The sequence below is a fragment of the Onychomys torridus genome, chromosome 18 (genome assembly GCF_903995425.1).
Source record: "Onychomys torridus chromosome 18, mOncTor1.1, whole genome shotgun sequence".
NCBI classification, from domain to species: domain Eukaryota; kingdom Metazoa; phylum Chordata; class Mammalia; order Rodentia; family Cricetidae; genus Onychomys; species Onychomys torridus.
In genome coordinates, this window is record NC_050460.1 from 54473457 (window position 1) to 54483653 (window position 10197).

At 38.1% G+C, this 10197-nt stretch overlaps 1 pseudogene; it reads left to right on the forward strand.

Moving 5' to 3' along the window:
* LOC118569419 overlaps nt 1-8626 on the forward strand; it is a 41905-nt pseudogene extending 33279 nt beyond the window's left edge.
* The last annotated feature ends 1571 nt before the right edge of the window (nt 8627-10197 follow it).

Here is a 10197-nt window from a genome sequence, read left to right on the forward strand (position 1 = left end):
AATTTTAACAAATTATAATTTACAAATTTGTAAAATCTGTAACTTACATAACCTGCTACCACCCAAAGCATTAGACACATCTAGTTCATTGCCACATATCTCATATGTTGCAGTACACTTGCATAAGCTCTTTATATGCTTATTAATATATCATAATTGGAGTACTTTGAAATGTAACACAAAGAGATAGAAAGCAAATGACAGCAGCTGAGCGCTTGGTTCTCACCACACACGGCAGCTCTCAACTATCTAATTCCAGTTCCAGGATATCTGATGTTCACTTCTGACCTCTTCAGGCACCAAACACATAAGTTGTCCCATACATAATGCAGGCACAACACACACACACACACACACACACACACACACACACACACACACACACACACACACACACACACACACACACACACACACACTCCACACACACACATAATCCAATAAGAAAAAAATGGCTATAGATAGTGAAATGTCACTGGCATTGGGTTTGGTAAGCAAGCCTTTTTCCATTAAGCAACCATGCCCAATCAACAGACATAAAAAAAAAAAAAATCCTTGTTTGAAATTTTGCTATCATGATTGATTCTAATATATATAATATCTGCAAATTTTAGCTGTGGAAACCAGATATCTAATTTAGTTTTTTTTTATCTATTATTTATCTAACTTCTAAAACTGAAATATCCCAGCAATTGTCTCTGATTACTAGAACCAACTTCATGTCTCTTTCTTCTTTAAAATTATATTAAGGTCTGGCTTGCTTATACTGTATTAATTTTTAATGTTGTTTAGATATCAACTCAACCCAAAGTAATTTACAGATTCAATACAATTTCAGTTAAAATGTAGCAGGTGTTTTATAGAAATGGTCTAGCTTATTTCAGATTTTTTTGGGGGGGATGCCAAGTCCATCCATGCTGAAACAATGTAGACAGAAAGAAAAAATGAAGACCTTACATTAACTGATGTTTAAGGCTTAGAGTTGGATATTCAAGGTAGTATGTTACCTGATTTAAATTGGACAGAGATCAAAGCCAATGAATTTTAAGCCCAAAAGTGTATCTCTATATTCCATCCATGTCTCCGAATATAGGAGAGAGAAATCTTCACCCAAATAGAGACTAAAGCCTGTGTGTCTCTCTAAGGCAAATAAGCTACAAAGGTTAAACTAAAACATACTGAGCTAATCAAGAAGTGGTTCTGAATCCAGATCAGTGGGATACTGCCACTAAGTTGATAGGGAAAGAATTTAAAAGGTACAGTCATGTTAGAAAACATATTAAGAATTGTGTGTACTTACACACACTCAGAAGCACTGTGAATCACTTATAATGTTGTATAAACACTTTCCCACACCACCCAGAGGCGTCAGTGCCAAGCATTTATCCACATGAAAAGTTTGTTCACCTATGATTCATGGAAACATGAATTTCCATGAAAAGTTGGATTCAAGATATATCATTCTTCACAAACGCTGTAATCATAGTAGGAACACAAGTGCAATGGGTCCCATTATCAGTATGCAAAATGTCACCATTTATTTTACATTACAGTATCATTTTTTCAGGTATCTCAGTAATCCAAAAAGAATTTTCTACTCAAAGTCTGGGGTGTATCTCAATTGTATGCATGGTCAATCTTACTGGTGCCTTTTCTCACACTTGGTAGCTGTACCTGAGGCCAGTGGCTACAGTCACACAAATTAACTTCCCCATTTCAGTATATCAGACTGGGAGGATCTGAATACTTAATCACCCATTTATGATGCATTTAAGATAACTGTTTCACCTCTCTGTGCCCAAGTTAATCAGCTGTGGAAAGGGTTACTATAGGATCCCTCCCATGAGGAATTTAGATCTTTTATATGTACTAGTGTGGTTCCCGACATAAGATAAATGTTTTTAAAATTGGGGAATTGTTCTTATAACTTAAAAACTTTGATTCTAGCTTAACTCAGTTTTATTTCCTTATCCGAATCAAGGACCACCTGAAGGGTAATTTCATGGTTGAAAAACAAATTGTGAGCAGACGGCTGTGTGGGGCACCCTGTACCTGAGACTTGCCTTGAAAGCCAATAAGATTCTGACTCTCCACCTGTCTACTTAAATGTGTGAATTATCTTTGTTCATGACAGATAAAGCTCTTTTGTTTTAAATTATTTATACACACTAATGGAAGCTTAACTGCAGGTAGAGTTTTCTGTCCTGGCAGCCATTTCCCACATAACCAACACTGAGACATAATATTTCTTATAAATGCTTGGCCAATAGCTCAGGCTTTATACTAGCTAGCTCTTACATTTAAATTAACCTGCATCTCTTATCTATGCTCTCTTGGTAACTTTCCTCAGGAAGGCTTATTTTGCTTCTCTCTGCGCTGTCTGCCGGTGACTCCTCTGCTCCTCTGACTCGGCCCTTCATCCCATCATTCTCAGTTGGGCTTTCCCACCTAACTTTATCCTGTTCAACCATTGGCTGTTTATTAAATCAATCATAGCAACATATATTCAAACAATGTACAGCAGGATTATTCCACAGCACTTAGCATTTCTTTTTCCGAGACAGGGTTTCTCTGTGTAACTTTGCACCTTTCCTGGAACTGACTCTGTAGACCAGGCTGGCCTCGAACTCAGAGATCCACCTGCCTCTGCCTCCCGAGTGCTGGGATTAAAGGTGTGTGCTGCCACTGCCCTGCTAGCACTTGACATTTTTGAATCAGGAACATGCCACAGCTGTGTTGCTCTGTAGTAAGTCTCAGAAGTGGGAAGAACTTGCAAAGTTTTGTTGTTGTTCATTATATATATATATATGCTGCAGGTTAACATCCACAAACTTATCTATGCCTGTATGTACTCACATACCTCAATACACAATACTGACCAGTCCTAGACTGCATTGTAGTAAAGTAAATGTAATAAAGGGAGCCCAAAACACAGAAAATGAAATCTTCAGAAATCATTTAAATCACTTTTGAAATCAGTGTGGCATTACCTCAGGGAGCTTGGGATAGATCTAACTCAAGATCTGGCTATACCAATCTCGAGTATATACTTAAAAGACTCTATATCTTAGTATAGAGACTCTTGCTATGGTCATTACTGTTCTATTCATAACAGCCAGAAATTGTAAATGGTCTAGATGTCCATCAACAGATGAGTGGATTTAAAAATAAAGTGGTACATTTGAACATTGGAATAGTATTCAGCTGTTTAATCAAATGAAATCATGAAATTCACAGGTAAATGAATGGAGCTAGAAAAATCATCCTGAGTAAGGTAACTCAGACCCCAAAGGACAAATATTATATGTATTCTCTTCTATGAGGATGTTAGCTTTTAGGATTTTGATAGCTATTCCACATCCATATAACCACAGAGGTTTTATATATAAAGATACTGGGGGAGGGGATGACATACCAAGGAAGGGGACAAGAATACAACAGGAGGATGAAAGAGGGAGGGGAGCTGAAAAAGGGGTAAAGAAAGGAATATGGGGAGAGATAACTAACACTAAGTGTCATTTGAGGGATTATATGGAAACTTACTACTGTAGAAGCTCACTAAAATATACACCTATATGAAAGAAATCTAAATGGAGCCAACAAATAATGTATGAGACAATGCATCACCTGCACATCATTTGCCAACAAGTGAAATTTCCAGTGCCAGGAAAGGGTTACATCTAATTTAAATATGACCAAAGGTGCCCCGTGGGAACCCCCAAATATCCAAGGCAATTGATTGCTCTCCACAAACTGATAACAAGGCCTTGTAAATGAAGGTAGCACTTACCTACATCACTGAACACAGAGAAGTCGAGCTGCTGCCCAACTAGAGTTTTTACTCATACTGACCAGTGCTCATAATTCTAGCAGGTATTCTACATGCTAAAGATGAGAAATATAACCAACAATGTACCTACAAAACTGCATTGTACAATGGTGACCTGCCTGGTGTATTAGTGGCACAAACATGGAAGTAACCAACCAGTCTCTGATTGAATGTAAAGCTCACTGTATAAGATAGAACAAGAGCCTGAGACTAGATAGGCCCTAGACCTCGGGGGAAAAAAAAAAAAGTACTATTGTTCTGCTAAAGGACCATAGTGATAAATGACTCCTAACATTATACCTATAGGTCAGTTTCTTGTGTGGCCATCATCAGAGATACTTCAGTAGATAGTAAGAAACACAGAAGAGAGCCACAAGTGGATAATATGCAAAGACTGGGAAATTTGGGAATATTAAGTCCTAAGTGAAATGTCTTAATCAAACACTTTCTTCTCAAAGATCTATGAGGAAGAGGAAGCAAAACGATTGTGAGGCCAGAGGAGATAGATGATACTAAGAAACAGTATCTTCATAGCACAATGGGACGGATGCACAAATAAACTCACAGAGACTATATATAGCAGCACGCACAGGGCCTACACAAGTTCAGGCCACATGGAGTCCTAGTGCTTAGATTGGGAAGTGGACACAAGCTCCCATCTCTAACCAAGATGCTATCTCTAATTGACAACTGCCTGCAAAGAAAAAATTCATTTCTCCAATGGATTCTCACTGGTTATACAAACTATTGTTTGTATACTGCCCCGTTAAGGGCAGGCCCCATGCCTACCAGTAAATGGCTAACACAAAATACAATCCGTGGTATTTCTATAGATTTTTAGCTCATATTGCTTTGTTCGGGCAATTTTTGTCTTACTGGTCTATTGCTTGTATATTGTGGTTTCTGGTTTGTGTTTTTGTTTCTGCGTTTTTGTGCTTTTACTTTTTATATAGTTTGTTTTTATTTGTCTGTTTTCTTAAGAGAGAAAGAATGCATGGATTTGAATGGATGGGGATGTAGAAAGGATCTTTGGGGAGATGGGGGAGGGGAAACTGTAATCAACATATATTGAATAAAAATTTATTTTCAGTTAAAATGTTTAAAATATCTTTCAAGTAATTTCAGATTTACTCAGGTCTAGATATGTATTCTGTCATTTAAAAATAAATCTTTATAGCTATTATACTTAGCACACACATGCAAGCACAAATTACAGGGATTTTTTTAATCGTCGGATTATTTTATGAAATTTGATGAATTTAAGAATATCTGATTGTTTTACTGTGGATACTAGGAATTAGTATACAAGAGGCCAACCTTGGGCCTTTTGAAACAGGCATGTAATCCTAGATACAACCAAGATTGCAAGTTAGCAGCCTACTTCAACTGTAGAGTGAGTTCAATGTCAACCTAAGAAACTTTGTGAGAACTTGTCTCAAAATAAAAATAAAAACTAGAAGGCAAAGGGGAAGGAAGGAAGTGAGGGAGGGAGAGAGGACAGGAATGGAGAAGGAAGGGCTGAGAATATAGCTAAATAGTAGAGCACTTGCCAAGATTGTGCAAGGCCCGAGTAACACACACACACACACACACACACACATATACACACACATACTCACACACACACACACACTCACACATACACACTCACACATACACACACATATACACACATACTCACACACATACACACATACTCACATATACACACACACTCACACAGACACACACATATACACACACACACTTACACACATACATGAGGGTAGGCTGGGTAGGAGAAGAATGTCTTCATGCTCATGTCAGCTTCTTTCTCAGATGAACTTTAGAAAGGACTATTATTAGCTCTCCACTCCAGAATGTTCTTTGCACCATCATCAGGTTATGTATACTTGTGTGTCCCATGTCTTTAATCCATGGATTAGGACACGGATTAGGATTAATCCAGTTGATTAGAACCTTTACTAGGAAGGTTCCTGGGCTCTAAAAAGTACTAGCCATTTAGCAGTTTACAAAGCTTGAAATTAACCACTTCAGACCCTGAATAAGCAGAAATCACCATGGTCATCTAAGGGCCCCACTGTAATTTTTTCCTCTTTATAATACAAAGTTTTAATTATGTTTTTTAGATCATAACCATGTGTAATGTAATCTAACAATAGCATAATAACTTTAATACTTAAAAGCATGCAAAATATAAAGCCAGAGAACATGCATGATTCAATGAAATGTTTTAGTATTGACATAGTTATAGAATCATAAGTTCATTTTATTTATTACTTTTATTTTGTGGTGCATAGACATCATAGATAGATAAAACTGTATTGACTGCTTCCATCCTTTGGAAGCTTGTATGAGGCTTTCTGGTACCATGAAAGCTAGTCCTCAGGGAGAAGGCTTTTGGGTCAGATCAAGCTCTGGTCTTCCGGGTCCCATATCTGAAGTGTATCATGTCTTCAACAGTAGGGGTTTTGACCACTGAAGAAACCACCAAGGGCAGTAGCTGTGTTGAGAGTCTATTGGAAAACCCTGACCAACAACTCCTAAGGGGGCCTCTCAGGCCTGATGTTAAATAGACTTTGGCTCTTTGAGCAAGCATTGTCAGCAGATGAGAAATTGTCATTGAAACTGTGCATGTACATGTATACACCAGTTTACACAAATTATAGGTACTTCGGGTAGATATTGAATAGCATGATTCCTTATGGCTTTGTCAGACATCGTACCCTCCTCTTTCCTTCATTTATTTCCCTACTCCTTCACAATTAAAGCACCCCCCACCATTTCCCATTTTTCCTGTTCAGGTCATTTGTACCCTGATTGTCATCTAAGGATCCCATTCTAATTTTCTCCTCTATATAATATAAAATTTTAATTATTTTTAGATCATAACCATGTATAATGGTATAATGGAATCTAGCAATAACATGATCACTTTGTTTAAAAGAGTTAAAAATCATGTAATATAAAAATCATAGAACATGCACAATTCCATAAAATGATTTATTATTTGAGACAGTTTAAGAATCAAAAGTTGGTTTTAATTTTTTTCTTTATTCATTTTTCATACTTATAAACAATTAAATTTCCAAAGTTAATTTTAATATTACATCTTATGTATGTTCAGGCAACCACTCAAAAGGCTCTGAAAAATTAGGACAATAAAATAATATATAATATATTTATAGAAGAAATTTGTGAAAACATTAGTCTTTACTGGCTAAAGTTCTTACAAATATAATGATAAAATTTTCATAAATATATATTTGTACAACTAAAATAGATGAAATGTTTGCAATGATAAAAATCATTTGACATGATCCAGATGGTGTTTGCCATCCTGCCTCCAGGTTTGTAAATTCAGAGAGCCGGGCTGGGGTGTGGGGTCTCTGGAAATGGAACCATCATGGGAAACTGGATTGTCCAAGACCAGCCTTGGGAAGGGAGCTAAAGAGCTGGTCTAGGTCCTAAGGGACTAGAGCCAGTAGACCAGCCCAGGCTGTACCCTACCCTCTTTCCCCTTCTCGAATCTGCAGTGGGGAGTCTCAGAATGCCCCAGGGACTGCCTCCTGGGACCCTCCCCCTAAGGCCCTGTGGCTGGCCAAGACATCAGACTGACATTTTGTAATAAGCTCTGGAGCTGACGCCTGCACAAAACTACAGGAGGGAGCTAGTCAAGGCAAAGCCTTCAGTACCAACCGCAAGACTACTGAGTGAAAAAAAGGGAGGAAGAAAGCATCTCAGGGTGTCCTGACAGTATCCATAAACCATAAAGCTGTTTGACACCCGACACTGAAAGTGTTTCTTAAAGCAGGGCAAAGCCCAACTTGGGCCACCATTGCCATAGAAGGCTCAAAGCCAGTTTTGCGAGTTGGTGGTGACCAGGCTGCTGAGTCTGATCTTCCACACTTCCAGTTTGATCAGCAAGGTGATATGGTCTTACAAAGAAGGAATCTCCTGAGACAGCAGAAATGATTTTCTGAGGTATCAATTTATATTAACGACACTGAGTTCCAGGGGCACGAGGTGATTTTGGCTGCTTGCTCTATTTCTGTGAGGATCAGTTTTTACTCACAGGGTCAAGACACATCAGAATCACCAGTCTGCAGAGTGCAGAAGCTGGAAGAAAGCTGTTGCTGCTCTGCTTTATGGGAGCACCTAAAGAGAAAGGGAACAGGGTTTTGAAATACTTGACTCTTTCCAGTTACCCCCACATGGTTCACGTGTAGGAAAATGCACAGAAGCTTTGTCCAAGCATCTGGACATTGATCTTCCTAGGAACACTAAGCAACACACTGACTTGTGTCAGTCTTTGGATACAGATCTTGAGGTATGGAAGTCATGGTACAGTAAATAAGATTCAGAATGATGAGAATTTTTCATTGAGGCACCAGCACCCCAGGTGTCGTGGGGAGGGGGAGGCTTTCCTCCTGTAGAAAACTATCTGCTCCAGCGTAAGGTATGTAAACTGTTCTTGTGCCTGCAGTGTGGGAAACATTTACAGACAAGAAAACTCTCAACCAGCCTATTCGGGGACACATGGGTATACTAGGTACACGGCCCTTTCAGTGAACCATATGCTTGAAGACCTTTATTGCTAAGAGCACACTTCCAGACCACTTGAACATGCACGGGGGGGGGGGGGGGGGGGGGGGGTACTGGCCATATAATTGCCATTGTTGTGATGTGGATTTCAAACACAAATCTGCTCTCACAAAGCCCTCAATCTCTGTTCGTGGCAGAAACAGTGGAGAAAAGCCATCTAGGCCTGATCTCAAAAGGCCGAACAAGCTGTAATCAAATCACAGACTTGTCGCATAAACAGCATCATTCTCATAGGCCCGGGTGTAAAGATGCAGCATCAGTAGTGTGCCCCTCCGACCTCTAACTTGCATTTCTGTTCTTCCTACACCTTGTTCATTCTGAATTTCTAATGCTTCCCAAGTAGTGAGTGGTGTGACTAAGTTTAGGGGATTCTATGTTGTCTCCAACATTATGTATTGGTCCTCTGTTCAGCTGTAATTGCACATTCTGAGGTGTAGTTTTTAGATAAATAATTTAATGTTGAATTTAATGAGTTTGAATGACAAGAAAATAGATTTGAAAGCATAGTGTTGTCCATCACTATTAATTTTGAAAAACAGGTATGACTAAGAATTTTTAATGTTTAATTTTAATAATTTAATTTAATTTAGATTTATTTTATTTTTAATGTTTAACCAGTGTGCTTGGATTATAGCTAGAACACCAAGTTATTGGAACATAACCCAGATTCACATGGAACCAATAGAATGTCCTTATAATTGATTTATTTTAAATGTCCAAGAGAATACTTAATTAGTATTAAGTATTTTTCTGATTACATATAATACAGTAGGATTAAGAACTCTGTGGCCATTGCAAGTATTTGGTTGGCATAGATTGGAAAGTTACTTTTCTTAAATACTCCAGTTTTGTCAAAGACATTTGTTTTACTGTTTACTTAGATTTTATTGTTTTTTTTTTGTTGCTATTATTTGTTTTGTTTAATGTGCACTAAAATTTGCCTTTCTCTGGGGAATTATATTTCTCTGAATTTAAGAAATATATAATTTTCTGCAACTGGGACACAGAACAGTTTCACCACTTTCAAAAATTCCCTTATTCAGTGTAGTGGGTAGTTGTTCCAGCTTTGACCTGGAAGTACTACCCCCATTGAGGCTTCCAGTAACTGCTATGCCTACCTATGGCCCGCACTGGAGGGCAGGTCTTAAGACCTGAGATCCAGATGTGCCAGCTCTCTTGGTTCCTAGGAATCTTGGATGTTGGATGGTAGACTGAGCAGAGTTCTCCAGAGAACACGGCTGGACTGCACTATACCTCTCCCGGATCCTGTAACCTATCCCTTTACTTGTTGTAAGCAAAATTCCCAAATCAACCTCCCTTTTAACTACATGGAGTTGCCTTAATACTTTTACCAATAACACTGTTCCTCTGTCGTCCACCCCTTCTAACTACAAATTCTAGTACCAGTTCTTCATCACTTTAATTTGTTCAAATCTGGGGTATTATAAAACTGGAATCTTATAGTATATTCTCTTTTGATTTATTTAGGCAACATAATGCCTTTGAGCTTCATTTAGGAAGTGGTTATCTACTATATTGGATGTTTGGAACATTTTGATTGAAGGTGTTTAATTTTGATGTGTGCCTTGTAAAATTGTTAAAAAAAAAATTGTGAGAACTCTGAAAATTTTTTTCCCATAGGGAGGGTGTATTATAAAGTGGATGTAATATATATTTTTTATTTCCATTACAAGCACAGTTTGATTTAAAAACATTTACAGGAGCTAGGCAAAGTACACTGGCCTGTCTGTAAACCTAGCACT